Source organism: Paroedura picta, chromosome 15, assembly GCF_049243985.1.
Source record: "Paroedura picta isolate Pp20150507F chromosome 15, Ppicta_v3.0, whole genome shotgun sequence".
In the NCBI taxonomy this organism is placed as follows: Eukaryota; Metazoa; Chordata; class Lepidosauria; order Squamata; family Gekkonidae; genus Paroedura; species Paroedura picta.
This window is the reverse complement of record NC_135383.1, coordinates 7,463,782-7,476,982: the sequence shown is the minus strand read 5'-3', so window position 1 is coordinate 7,476,982 and position 13,201 is coordinate 7,463,782. Positions and strand designations below refer to the sequence as shown.

At 51.9% G+C, this 13,201-nt stretch overlaps 1 protein-coding gene across 3 annotated transcripts in view; it reads right to left on the bottom strand.

Annotated features, from left to right (window-relative positions):
* The window catches only part of VWA5B1 (von Willebrand factor A domain containing 5B1), a 46,231-nt gene extending 37,939 nt beyond the window's left edge, over positions 1–8,292 (bottom strand). For 2 of the 3 annotated variants that reach the window (XM_077312014.1, XM_077312013.1), the window contains exons 1-2: positions 8,131–8,292; positions 7,813–7,921 (exon numbers count right to left, since the gene is read on the bottom strand). The gene's annotated coding sequence lies outside the window, so the exon portion shown is untranslated. The remainder of the gene's footprint in view (positions 1–7,812; positions 7,922–8,130) is intronic. The other variant, XM_077312012.1, reaches the window with a different exon arrangement.
* Between the last annotated feature and the right edge of the window lie 4,909 nt (positions 8,293–13,201).

Sequence of the window (13,201 nt, the reverse complement as noted above, 5' to 3'; positions counted from 1 at the left end):
TATTATCAGTTTGTGGCCGAACCATGAACTGAGTCACGAATCGAACCGCGATGTGCGTTCGCGAACCAAACCGGTTCGTGATTTATGGCCCGGAAAACCCTCTTGAAAGGAACTGCAGTCCCTTTAAATGGCGTTTGCAGAAAGCCCCCCCCCCACACACACAGCTGAGCAGTGGGGAGCAGGCTGCCCAGATGTCAACACTGCCTCCCATTCAGAGAAGCTCATTACAGGACCGAAAGCTTTCACCTGGCCGTCTGTCAATGTGATGCATGCCATCAGCCACCAAGCGTGCCCTCCCGCCATCTACGCAGGACAAACAGGTCCGCCTTCACATAAAGGAATAAACAGACTCTGACATCAGACATGACAACGTTCAGAGAACAGCGAGAGGCTATTTCAATCTCCCAGGACGCTCCGCACCTGACCTGCAGGCCGCTGCCCTTCAATCAAAAGGGATTTTCAGAGGGAGAAATTTCCTGCGTGAAACGGATGGCTGAACTCGAAGGCATAAATAACGCTTTGATCCCATTCCATTTTGTAACTCAAACAACCCCGGGATGCCTTCTCCCACGACAGGTGTTCAATTAAGTCTCCGGAGACAGCATTATCACCTATTGCCGCAGCCGTGAATGTCAGCGTGCTTATCTGTATACGGAGGGGCTTTTCTGAGAAATGTCACGGGCTGGAGATTTCGCGTTCCATTTGCGATGTTTCCCCCATCTCCGGACTCACGTCTGCCTGAGTAGCAGACTGAGAATATACTTCAGGCCCCTAGCGAGGTGGGCTTTCGTCCCCGAAGTCTTCTATTCTTTAAGGTTCTACATAACCAGCCTTTTATTTTTGCTGTAATAGGCTTAGATGGAGTCTGGGGGCCGTTCCCTCCAAAGAAGAAACAGAAGAGAGCTTTTTGGGAAGCAATCTCCTCGGCCGTGCTGCACTGTTACCAAGGAATTCTGGACCATGTGCTAGGAAGGTGCAAACCAGGGCAAGAGGAACCCGGGGCAACCTGGAGGTGGAGCAGTTGGCTTCTACCTGGGACACAGTTGCTGACAGCCAACTGAAGCATCTCCTTCAATGGTTGCACTCATGCCCTTCTACTGCCTACTCATGGGAGTTTTCTCACCTGTGCTCACAGTGCTGCAGGAGAAGGGCATATGAGCGGTGCAGAAAACACTGATTTTCCCACAGCGATTCTAGCTGCACCCACCACACTGCACAGAAAGGGCAAGCTGGCAGTGTGGGCAGCTGTGACTACGGGCAGTGGGAGAACTTGAGAGTGGCCAGAGGCCAGGCAGGTGGGAGCACGTGGGTGGGCAAGTCAAGAAGGAGGGGCCAAGGAATGGGCATGAGCAGCCCTGAACACTCTGCCCGAGGTACCCCAAAACCTGGAACCCCCCCCACCCATGAGATTAGAAGGGTGTCGTAAGCTTCAGTGTACACCATCTAGAGTGGAGTAAAGCTTGGCCAGGAATGAAAAGCTCAGAGGTAGAAGTTGGCTCCTTCCAGGAATATGAGTAGAAGTTTCCAGAGTCCCCTGGAATTCCCTTCCCTGATCTGAGACCCATGCAAAAGGGGATGGAAGGGGGGTCCTTTTCAGGACAGAAGGGGTCGTGCCTAACATCTCAGAGGGCTACAAGAAGCTGCCACTGATGCCTGCCTTTCTATCCCAAATTCACCCACATAGCTAAATTTGTAAATTCAGAGGTGCTCAGCAGGGTGCCAATCTTGCCTTGATTGGACCTTCATGGCGACTTGAATTTCCTGGATGTTACCGTAGCACCACCTTTAGGTCACCTGTTGTGATAGCGCTGAAGAGCGGCCGATGAAAAGTTTTTGGCTTGTTCTCGGCTGCTCTTTAGCGCCACGACTGCAGGCAGGCAGAACGCGGTATTGCAGCCACTAGTTCAACAGAGTCTGGGGAGACAGAGGGGCCACTGGGGACCGTTTGGGATGGGCAGCCTCTTTGATCTGCTCCAGGAGAGCAAGGTTAGTCCCCGGTAGCATTTTAAAGACCAAGAAGGTTTGCAGGGTATAAGCTCGGTTTTCTCAAAAAACCCTGGGGTTTCTTGACAGCTCTGGAAGAGTCTCCCGAATGGGTGGGGATTGATTAATTTTTAAGGTATTTTTAAAATGTGTTAAACATTTATTGGGTGAAATGACCATATAGGATCACGTCAACCTGCCCCCCCCCCCCAATGTCCAATGATGGGCCTGGAGCGGATGAGAAGGGGAGGGGCCTAGGGTGGGCGTGTCCACAGCTCTGCTTCCCAACCATATTCTGCACAATCGCACCATTTCTGGAGTTTCTCCAAGCCTGAAGAATATTTCAGGGGTTTCTCCACGGTAGAAAAGTTGAGAAAGGCTGGTATAAGCTTTCATGAGTCAAAGCTTCCTTCGTTTGATACAAAATAGGAGGCTACGGAGATTTCAGTGGGGTTGACTTGACCTGCCAAAGCTCAGCACCTGGTGGGCTTGCAAATCTTCAACCTGGTGGTGGGATTTTCCTGAGCCCCCTTCCCCCCAAAAAAACCCTTGCACCATTTGCACAAGATTACTAGTGTGGCCAGTCCATTTACACAGATGGAAATGTTTGTAGAAAGGCCTTGCTTTACTGAGCAGGATAACAAACAACAGAGGAAGCTTGCGGGCTTTCCGAGGTGTCCAGCTCGGGGGAAGGATCCTTTCCTCGCAGACACAAACCTCGCCGAATTAAGACGAAACTACAGCTAAGGCAATGGGGGACGTGCTTGAGCCTGCAGCCGGTAAGCTGCCAGCACCGGACGTCCATGCCAACCGAGATTCCCGTAACATGCGGGCCGAGCAGCACATAGCCTCCCGGCGACGGCCGGTGAGCCGAGAAACAGCTGGAAGGATGTCAGCAGAAGCACAGCTGGGAGGAAGGTTGCTAGGGGAAACACCAGCCGGAGCTCAACCAATGAGAAGCGCCCTCCACCCAGCATAGGAAACACATACTGAGAAAACTCACCTGGTGCTCGTCGCCTGCCGGCCACTCCTGAACCCACCCAGCGTGACAACAGCTAACCTGGGGAGGCACTGAAGGAATGTGTGTGTTTCCTAGCTCAGGTTTCGTTGCTCCTGAGTGCAGCCACCCCAGGGGTGTTTCAAGGCAAGAGGCACTCAGAGGCGACTGGCCATCGCAGCCTCTGTTTAGAGACCTGAGGCATCTCCTTCGGGGTCTCCCGTCCAAGTACGATCCAGCGCAGGCCCTGCTTAGCTGGATCGCCTAGGCCAGGGCTGCTTTGCTCCCAGGAGGGAGCCAATACTCTTACAGAAACATGGCCAGGTCCAAAGAGAAGAGAGGAGATGGCTTGCTCTGATTGCATCTCTTGACGTTACCAGTAAGCCTTTCCATGAGCCCGGTCCTTGGATGGGGGAGGTTTCCATGAGCAATTCCTTGGATGGGGGAGGTAGTTTTCCTCAAGGCTGCATGTCAATGACCCTCATCGGGTCATCATGGAGTCCCCATGGGGGACTGAAGTGGGAACTTTCTGGATGCAAACAGTTCTTGTACCACTGACCCCCCCCCCAATGCTTCTAACTACCAATAAGGTCCATGACATATTTGGACCCCCTTCTTGACTTTCCTTCTCCCTCTTTCCCTCCCCCTACCAACTGCCCATGTCACAGGACAGCTGCCAGATCCAGCTTGGGAAATCCCTGGAGATTTGTTTGTGGACCCTGGGGAGTATGGAGTATGGAGCTTGGGGAGGAAGGGGAGTTCACCAAGGATTTGGTGCCACGGAGGCCACCCTCCCAAGCTGCCTTTTTAGCCAGGGGAGCTGATCTCTGTAGTCCAGGGAAATGCCAGCTCCCTCCAGGAGGTTGGCAACGGCACTCCTCAATGAAACAAGAGATATAGTGCAACGTCAGTCTGTATGTAGAGGGATTGGCAAGTGGAAACTGATGTTAGTGTTTTTTTGGGGAGGGAGGAGGGGTCCAGTTTGAAAGCACACTTTATGTATAAAGTCAAATTGTCAAGAATATTGCTCATGCTGGAAGCAAATTCCCCCCTCCCCTTTGGCACAGAGGTCTGTCTCCGCACAATGTTGAAATGGTTGGTGTAGCTACCAGTGAAGTTTTATGGCTCCTCAGATGGCTGGCCACTGCTCTAGAAGTGGCCAGAAGGCTGTTGTGTAAGCTAGAACCAAAGGATCCGTTTTCATGAAAGAGGTAATGTAAAGAAGAAGAGTGGGTTTTTATATCCTGCTTTTCTTTGCCCGAAGGAGTCTCAAAGCGGCTTACAATCGCCTTCCCTTTCCTCTCCCCACAACAGACACTCCAGGAGGTAGGTTGGGCTTTGAGAGCACTGATAGGAGTGCTCTGTGAGAACAGTACTATCAGGGCCGTGACTTGCCCAAGGTCACCCTGCTGGTGGTATGCGGAGGAGCAGGGAATCAAACCCATGTTGCCATATGCTGCCAGCTGGGTGACCTTGGGCTCGTCACAGCTCTGATAGTGCTGTTCTCACAGAGCACTCCTGTCAGAGATCTCTCAGCCCCGCATCCCTCACAGGATGTCTAACATCCTCAGGTATTTCCTGACATGGACCTGATGATCTCAAGCGAGAATTCTGGTAGTCAGGTTTTGCTGTTACCTTCAAGTTCTTATACTGGGGGCATTTAAAAATGATCCAGATGGGAAATTTTTACACTGCTCAGGACCAACTGAGATCTGAATCTGCATGAGTTGACCACCAGAATTTTAAAAAGTCTGCAGACTTCACTTTATGTTGAGCAACAGGCCCTCCCACCTTATCCCAAGAACCAAAAGTAAAAGATTAGTTGAGTGTCCGTAGTCAAAAGGGGCTCCAGAGAGGGCAGCCTGCCCTAGGGATGCCAGCTCCACAGTTAGGAAATACCTGGAGATTTGAGAGGCGGAGCTTGAGGAGGGTGAAGTTTGGGGAGGGGCGGGACTTCAATGGGGCAGAATGCCATAGAGCAAGGTGCTCATGGGAATTGTAGTCCATGGGCATCTGGAGAGACACAGTTTGCCCCCCCCCCATCACAGAGTCTACCTTCCAAAATGGCCATTTTCTCCACTGATCTGTGGAGATGGCTGTAAACCCAGGAAAATCCCAGCAATCACCTGGAAGCTGGAGATACTCACCTGCCCCCTTAGCCCAGAGACCTGGAGCAGCTGCCCACTGGAGGTTTTGGGGGTAGAGACTAAGGAGGGCAGGGTTTTGGGGGGAGACGAGAGGGATTGATTGATTGATTGATTGAATGATTGATTGATTAATTGATCGATTGATTGATTGACTGATTGATTGACTGATTGATTGAAGAGAGGGACTTCTATGGAATACATCAGAGAATCCACTTCCCGAAGCAGCTGTCTGTGGGGGAGCTGATCTCTGTTGCCCAGAGGTATGAGCAGGAGGTCTCCCCCACAGGCTGAAGGTCAACAGCCCAGTGCCCCATAGCTACACCGGCTATGGTAGGGGGCGGTGACCTGAAAAACCTGAACACAGGCTTTGAAACAGCACCGTTTGACTCATCCTGCATCCATGCCTTATCCTACTGATTAATGGCATTAGACAATACATTTTTAGCAACTTTTTGTTCTGCAGAAAAGCATCGTCATGGGAATTTTTCCTTCGCCCCCCAGCCCTGGAGGTAGGATAGACATTGAGATGGTTCTTTCCCTTTCCCTTTCCCTCTCTCTGTCTCCGTCTCTCTGAAGCCATCAATCAACCCCCTTTAACAAGCACAAGGCTCCTTGGAAGAATAAGCAAGGACGTGAGCTTTCTACTGAACAACCCGTGAAGAAAGCAAACAAAACAGGATTGCCACCAACTCCGAAAAGCAAAACGGCAGTGCTCCTCAGCTAAGCCCCGGTGCCTTTGCATCTCGAGTTTCACGCAAGCCGCTGGTGTACGAGAGAGCGCGCACGGCATCGGATTAACAGGCACTAAAAGTTGTTAATTGGCACATTTAAACCGCCGTGGGGCTGGCATGCTTCTCCACAGTGTAGACTCCGAAGCTCCCGCAGGGGCTGATCGCACACAGTCGATTGTAGAGACAAACCCAGGGAAAGCAGATCAGGTTTTCTGATCAGGGCTTAATGGGAGCCTCAGGGCTTGGCTGCAAGGCCAACGCCAAGCCAGAAAGGGTAAGGATGCTGACAAAAGCCACAAACAACCCAAAGGGTGGCTGCGTGATCACAGTCAAGGGTCAAAACCCAGAGCCAAGACGTTAGGCTCAGATCCCTGCTGAAACTCAACGCCAAGTTCTCAAGGCGGTCTAACCTCCTTCGCAGGACTGTTGTGAAGGCTTTGAAGCATGAAGGGGACTACAGCTGGTGACCCGAACTTCGTCACAGTCAGGAGGTCACATATATAAATGACAGCGGATGTTTCAGAATGTCTGTAGAGGTGTTACTTTCCTCTTCCTCCTGAACACAAGTATCATGGGCTACCAAAGGGCTACCCTTGGGGGCACGACTTCTACGTTTTGGCTAGCACAGCTCTGATTTGGTAGCACTGAACCGCATTGGGTGTAGTCTTCCATGCTCTAAATGTTCTCACCCCCCTCACAGGGTGTCTGTTGTGGGAGGGAGGGAACGTGATTGTAAGCCCCTTTGTGACTCCTTTGAGAGTTGGGGAATAACAACCAACTCTTCTTCCACTTCCTTGTTGCAAAGAATTCATCATACACACCAAAAAAGAAGAAGAACAGAATGGCATGGAAGAATAGAATAGAATAGAATAGAATAGAATAGAATAGAATAGAATAGAATAGAATAGAATACAATACAATACAATACAATACAATACAATACAATACAATACAATACAATACAATAATGGCTACCATATTTTGAAAAGCCAAAAAAGAGGACATATCTTCCAACTGGCCATTTCAAATAAGTGACCCCCTCTGGCAGATCTGATTTTAAGGACCCCCCACTATTTAAACTGGGGTCAGTGCTGACTAGGAATAGTCCTAACCTTCCAACCCCAAAAGAGGACATTTTCAACCGTTATTTTTTAAGAGGCCCAAAGAGGACAGACACCTGCAAAAAGAGGGCATCTGGTAACTAGAACTGAATAGAATATCGGGCTGCCCATGGTTCTCTGCCCCGAAGACTTTACCATTGACGTTCCTACAGTGTGTGCAGTGGGGAAAATGATAACAAGATGGAAAAAAGCGACAACTGGATCAAGGGGAGGGGGGGAGAGAGGGGCAGCCAGTCAGCCGGCTCCATAGGCACTAGCAACTTAGCTGGCGTCCAAACCAGGGTGGAAAGAAGACCTGCATGAAGTGAACCCTTCCCGCGCTCTGTCAAGACCCTGGTGTTTAGTGGCAGGTAGTCCTCCGGAGAAATGAGGTACAGATGCCCTTCGGTCCCCCAACAAGCCCCCCTCCCCTTTCCCTTCTGCAACTCTGGATTCCATCACCCCCCCCCCCAGATATGTGAAAGCTGGAGGGGGGTTTAGTGGGGCGGAGGAATCGGCCGAGATAACCAGCCCAGGGGCCCGGAGCAGGGTTCAGGTTGACTCTCGTCTGCCCTTGGGCTTTCACTTCCCCATCCAAGAGGATACAGCCCCACTGGTGCAGCCCCTTCCCCCCCCAGCCCCAGAAGGGGGTGATTTGGGCAGGGCGAGACACTGGAACCCTCTCCCTCTGCCTGCCCCCCCCCCAAGTCTGCAGAAAGCTAGTGCGGACCCCGCTTGGGCGCGGGTTCGAGCCCAGCCCCTCAGGGACGCACATCACCTGGGCAGGGGGCTTTCCCCCCAGGAGAGAGGGGCGGGGGTGGGGAAAGCAGCTCTCTCCCCTTCCCCTCTCTTACCTGCTCGTCTTTTCAGGCTGGAGCAACTTTGGAGGTTTTCCTTCCCTCCCCTCCTTCCTCGGGGCCCCGGAAAGATCGGGCAATTCTACGAAGCCACCAGCCTCGGACTCTGAAAGCACAGAAGCGAGAGGAGGCAGCTAGAAGAGGAGGGAGGCAGGCAGGCAGGCAGGCAGGGAGAGCCGGCAACATGTGGCAGTGGCCCCCCTCCTCCTCCCCAAATCCGCTCAGCATCCTCCCAGCCGCCCTGGACCACCGCTCCAGGCAGGGATGGAGGATGAAGGATGAAGGATGGAGGAGAGAGAACTCGCCTCGTCTCACCTGGGGCAGCAGCTCTTGTCCCCCGCCGGCTGCCACCTCTCCGGTCCCTCTCCAGCGCCCCGGAGCTGTCTGCGCGCTCTTGCAGGGGAGGGTGGGAGGTTTGAGGGAGCAGGGGCGCAGGAGAGAGCCGCGCATCCCTGGCCACACACGCATCCCACGCACCCTCTCCCCTTCCCCGCAGATCCTACCGCCTCAGAGGCAACCTGGGCCACCCCCTCCCCTGTCCCACCTCCGTCTTCCTGGGCAGAACTTCCATCACTCCCCACCCAGGGCCCTGGAGAAGTTCCCGCCCCGCTTGTAAGGGTCTGGACCAGAATTGCAACACACCGGTGGGAGGAGAAGACGTTCGACTCACCTGTCCACGCCTGGGCGGATGGGGGAGGGCTCCTGTTTGGCTCAGAGACCTCAGGACCGTGCATCCTATTCTGCCCCCCCCCAAATGGGTCAGGCAGGGGGGAGGAAGCGGTTTCCTGCCCAGGCGGAACATCCAGGCTTGCTCCATTTGGGGAACGGGGGGAAGAACCACCAGCACCAAGGGACATATTTATTTATTTAGATCATTTATAACCACCCCCACCCCGCCTCAGTGTAAGCACGGGCAAGAGGGTCTCCAGAGTTTAAATGCTAAAACCGTAGACCAGCGAGCTTTAAGTCCCGTGACATTGAGGGGCGGAAGGTCAGCAGAGTCGAAAGTGACTTTCCGCCAATACAGGAGAACAGAATTAACTTTAAGGCTATGCAGAAGCGGAGAGACCCCTGGGGACTAGCTCTCCCGCTGACAAAAGCCAGAATGTTAATCAACCTCCTGCAATATTGGGGGGGGGGGAGATGTGGATAGGGTTGTCAACCTCCAGGTAGAACCTGGAGATCTCCTGGAATTACCGCTGACCTCTGAACGAGTTCAGTTCCCCTGGAGAAAACCGCTTCTTCAGTGGGTGGATACTATAACAACACACACACCCTGAGGTCCCCTTCCCCTCTTGAAACCCTGCTTGCCTAGGCTCTACCTCCAGGAATTCCCCACTCTGGAGTTGGCAACCCTAGATACCGTCAAGCGAAATCCTACAACACATATTCCACATTTTTTTTTTAAAGGACACTCAGCAAAAAGCCAAGAAGACCCAAAGGAGTGTGCAAAGCTCCCGATCCTCACAGAACTTGGAAGGAATTCCTTTCATGACCACCTTGAGGGTTGATGTGCTTCCTTTTGGAAGACAGAGATTCAAAATGCAGTGCCTGGCTCAACCATCACACCGGAGAGGCAAGCTTGTGGGCCACTAAGTACCTAGTCCAGGACCTAGTCCAGTTACTTTATTCACTTTTTTATCATCTGCCACTTTTCTCGCTGCCTTCTCTTCCTCCTCCGTTTTATCCTCCCAACAACCCTGTAAGGTGGGCCATGACTGGCCAAGGTCACCCAGCGAACGTCCATGGCAGAGTGGGGATTCGAACCTTTATTTCAGAGCATCCTGACATGTGAATACCTTGGGATCAGATTTTGCATTTTGTTTGTATTAATTCTTAATACCCACTGGCTCATCAATTGCCACGTGCTGTTCATACAACTGTCCTGCAAAGAGTTCTGTTAGCAGACTATGCTGGATGGCACATCATGGGTCACAGGAAATGCGTAGAGTGCAAGCCTGGCTACGTTTAACATGTATTTTGTCTGCCTACGGGCCCAGTTCAAAGTGTCAGTGCTTGAAGAATTAAAAGACGGAACTCCAGTGTGACGCCCTTGGGGGACCTTAGCACCCACCAGCGATTCTCCTGGTGCTTCACTGCTTCTTCCCCAAAGCGAAGAACAAATCCTGGCTTTCTTCCATTCCACCAGCATAGGAGATGCTTTAGAAGCAGCAAGGTCACCTTTGGGTCTGTAGAGCTCGCCCATCTGGAAACATTCACCTCTACCATAGCAGCTTGCTTGGCGGGGAGCCTGCCAACGTGTTGTGGAACCTCTGAACAATATGCGACTGGACCGAGCTCTTGTGGCAGACATATTGTGACATATCCCCCTAGAATGACATTCTCATCAGCGCTCAAAAGACCAGTGCAAGGGGACAGGGAAAAGATGTCAATTGGTGTCACAGCGCTCTAGGAATTCTTTAAAACTCCATGGTAAAATTACAGCGCTTTGGCGATTAAGAACCTAGGAACGACTGTGTTGGATCAAACTAGTGGTCCATCTAGGGCAGCATCCTGTCTCACACCATGGCCAACCGGTTACGAGGAGGGTCAACAAGGGGGCATAGAGGTCGAAGCCCTTCCTAGCCCTGTTATTCAGGTTTATTATTTCTGAACATGGAGACACTCTTCAGTCGCCATGGCTAGCAGCCACTGATAAGACCTCTCCTACAAGAATCTCTCTAATCCCCCTTTAAGGTTCTTTGTGACTGAGACCATCGATACATCCTCTGGCAGAGGCTCCTAATATGAATAGCTCATTGTGCAAAGAAAATTGATGTGTCCCCTCCCCAGGTTCCTCGCTCCCAATCTCCCAGGGATTGAGGTCAGACACCTAGAAACCCTAACACATCCCACGCACGCTCTCCAATAGCCAATTGGCTGTGGTTTCCCACTATTTGGGTGGAGATCCGGAGGTGACCTTGAGTCTGATAGAAAATTGCCTTTCCCCAAGGCGGAACAGTCTGTGTCACCAGGGTTCCAGATGAGGCCTGAAGACTGTCAGCTATTACCACCAATCTCCAGACAACAGAGATAAGTTCTCCTAGGAAATATGGCTGCCTTGGAGGGTGAGCTCTATGACATTTTACCCTGCTGAGGTCCCTTTCTTCCCCAACTCCCCCACCCTCCCAAAAATCTCCAGGTATTTCCCAACCGAGATCTGGCAACCTTATGTGTCCTGGACATCCTCAGCAAGGTATAATATCACAGAGACTATCCTTCAGAATGGACATTTCCGGCCGGGAAATGGATTGGGTGGAGAGCAGTTGGAATTCTGGGAGATCTCCAGATCTCCAGTCCCCACCTGGAGGGTTGGCAGCCCTAGGTTGCACTTCCCCCTGCTAAGTTAAGGGGGCTGGGGGTAAGCTTAGCACCCCACACCTACATGGCCCTTTTGCTTATGAAAGTGGCTCTCTCCGTTCTCGCTTAAGAAGAAAAGAATTCCCGCGGCGATATCCGTTTTTGGCCCTTGGCCACGGCCCTTTCCCAGCAGCCGGTAGGCCTAGGCTGAGACGCAGAAGGGTCGCGATTGTGACCGACTGAAGGACGCGCCGAGAAAAACAGAGACATCATAATGAGCAAGGCAGAGACATTCCTGGCATATAGCCCAGTCAATTAGATCATACTTCCACATTAGCTTGTCAAAGCTATACAGTCCCTTGATGCTTGTGGATTTCGGGGGGGGGGGCAAACAATACGGAGAAGACGGGCCCTTGTGTTGTTTCTGCAGAGCGGCTGCGGGGACCTTTTGGGCTCAACAGCTTTACTGCGGCGACGGGCTGGGAGCCGGACTGACCCACGGGCCGCTCCCCTCCGCCCCAGTTAAGAAACGTGACTCTTCTGCAAGTCTCAGCGGCAGGGCGCAGGGCCTTTTGTGACTCTGGAAGGACGCAAGCCGCTACCCAGATGCCTGACAATCTGGATAACGCAATTTGCGTGACTTTGAGGCTTTCTTTCCCACTTGAGAGCTAGGGCCGCCAATCTCCAGGTGGGGCCAGGAGAAGTTCTGGAATGATAACTGAATGCCAGGCTACACAGATCACTCCGCCTGGAGACAATGGCTCCTTTGGGCTTTAGAGCAGGGGCGGATAAACTGTGGCTGTTCACATGTCCACGGACCACCATTACCATGAGCCCCTGCCAGCATATTGCAGGTGTACATGGTAATGGTAGTTCATGGACATCTGGAGTGCTACCGCTTAGCTATTGCTGCTCTATAGCATTATAGGCTCCTGAGGGCCCTTCCCAAACCCAGCTGCTCCAGGCTCTACCCTGACACTTCAGGAGTTTCCCAACTTGGAGAGAAGAGAGCTGGTTCTTATATGCCGCTTTTCTCTACCTGAAGGAGTCTCAAAGTGGCTTACAATTGCCTTCCCTTTCCTCTCCCCACAACAGACACCCTGTGAGGGAGGTGAGACTGAGAGAGCCCTGAGATTACTCAAGAAGAAGAGTTGGTTCTTATATGCCACTCTTCTCTAACCAAAGGAGTCTTAAAGCAGCTTACAATCGCCTTCCCTTTCCTCTCTCCACTACAGACACCCTGTGAGGGGGGTGAGGCTGAGAGATACCTGATATTCAGCTTTATCAGGGCTGTGGTGATCCCAAGGTAGCCCAGCTGGCTGCATGTGGGGGAGCGGGGAATCAAACCCTGCTCGCCAGATTAGAAGTCTGCACTCCTAACCACTACACCAAGCTGGCTCTCTATCTAGGACATCAGAAAAGTCATGTGTAAAGCAGGCAAAGGCAACGGCTTTCGAACACTTTAGATCAGAAAGAACTTGAAAACCGCAGTGGGGAGAAGACCAAAGGCTGTCAAGACCAAGATCCAAAATTTGCTCAGCCTTTGTCGACCTAAATGCCAGCAGCAATGGGACTCTTTCGCTAGACCTAACCGGAACATACAGATTCCCTTTACGCCCGAGAGGAAAAGTGACGGAAAATGTGCATATCCTTGCTTTTTTTTTTAGCCGCGCGCTAAACTTGCACTCCACAAAGCACAAGGCACTTATATCAGGAATGTGGGTTTTTCTAACATCAGAATTTGATGATTGGTCAATTTGGGCATTGCACTGAGAATTTGATCTTGGTATTCACAATGCGAATGGCCCATGGCAGGGGTGGGAGGAGGGTCCATTAAAAAAGAGAAGGTCCATAGCTCTTTGACAGACCACCTTCTCCAGCTGAAGATTTAGTATCAGGCATATCAACTTAACATAGCAGTGTTCTCATCCTGAGACCTTGGAGGCCCACCCACTGCTGACCTTGATGGACCAATGATCTGATGGGGAGTGGTAGAACATCTGGTTTTCTTACAGAAGGTCCCAGGTTCAATCCCTGCCATCTCCAGTTGAAAGGACCAGGTAGTTGGAGAGGAAAAACCTCATCC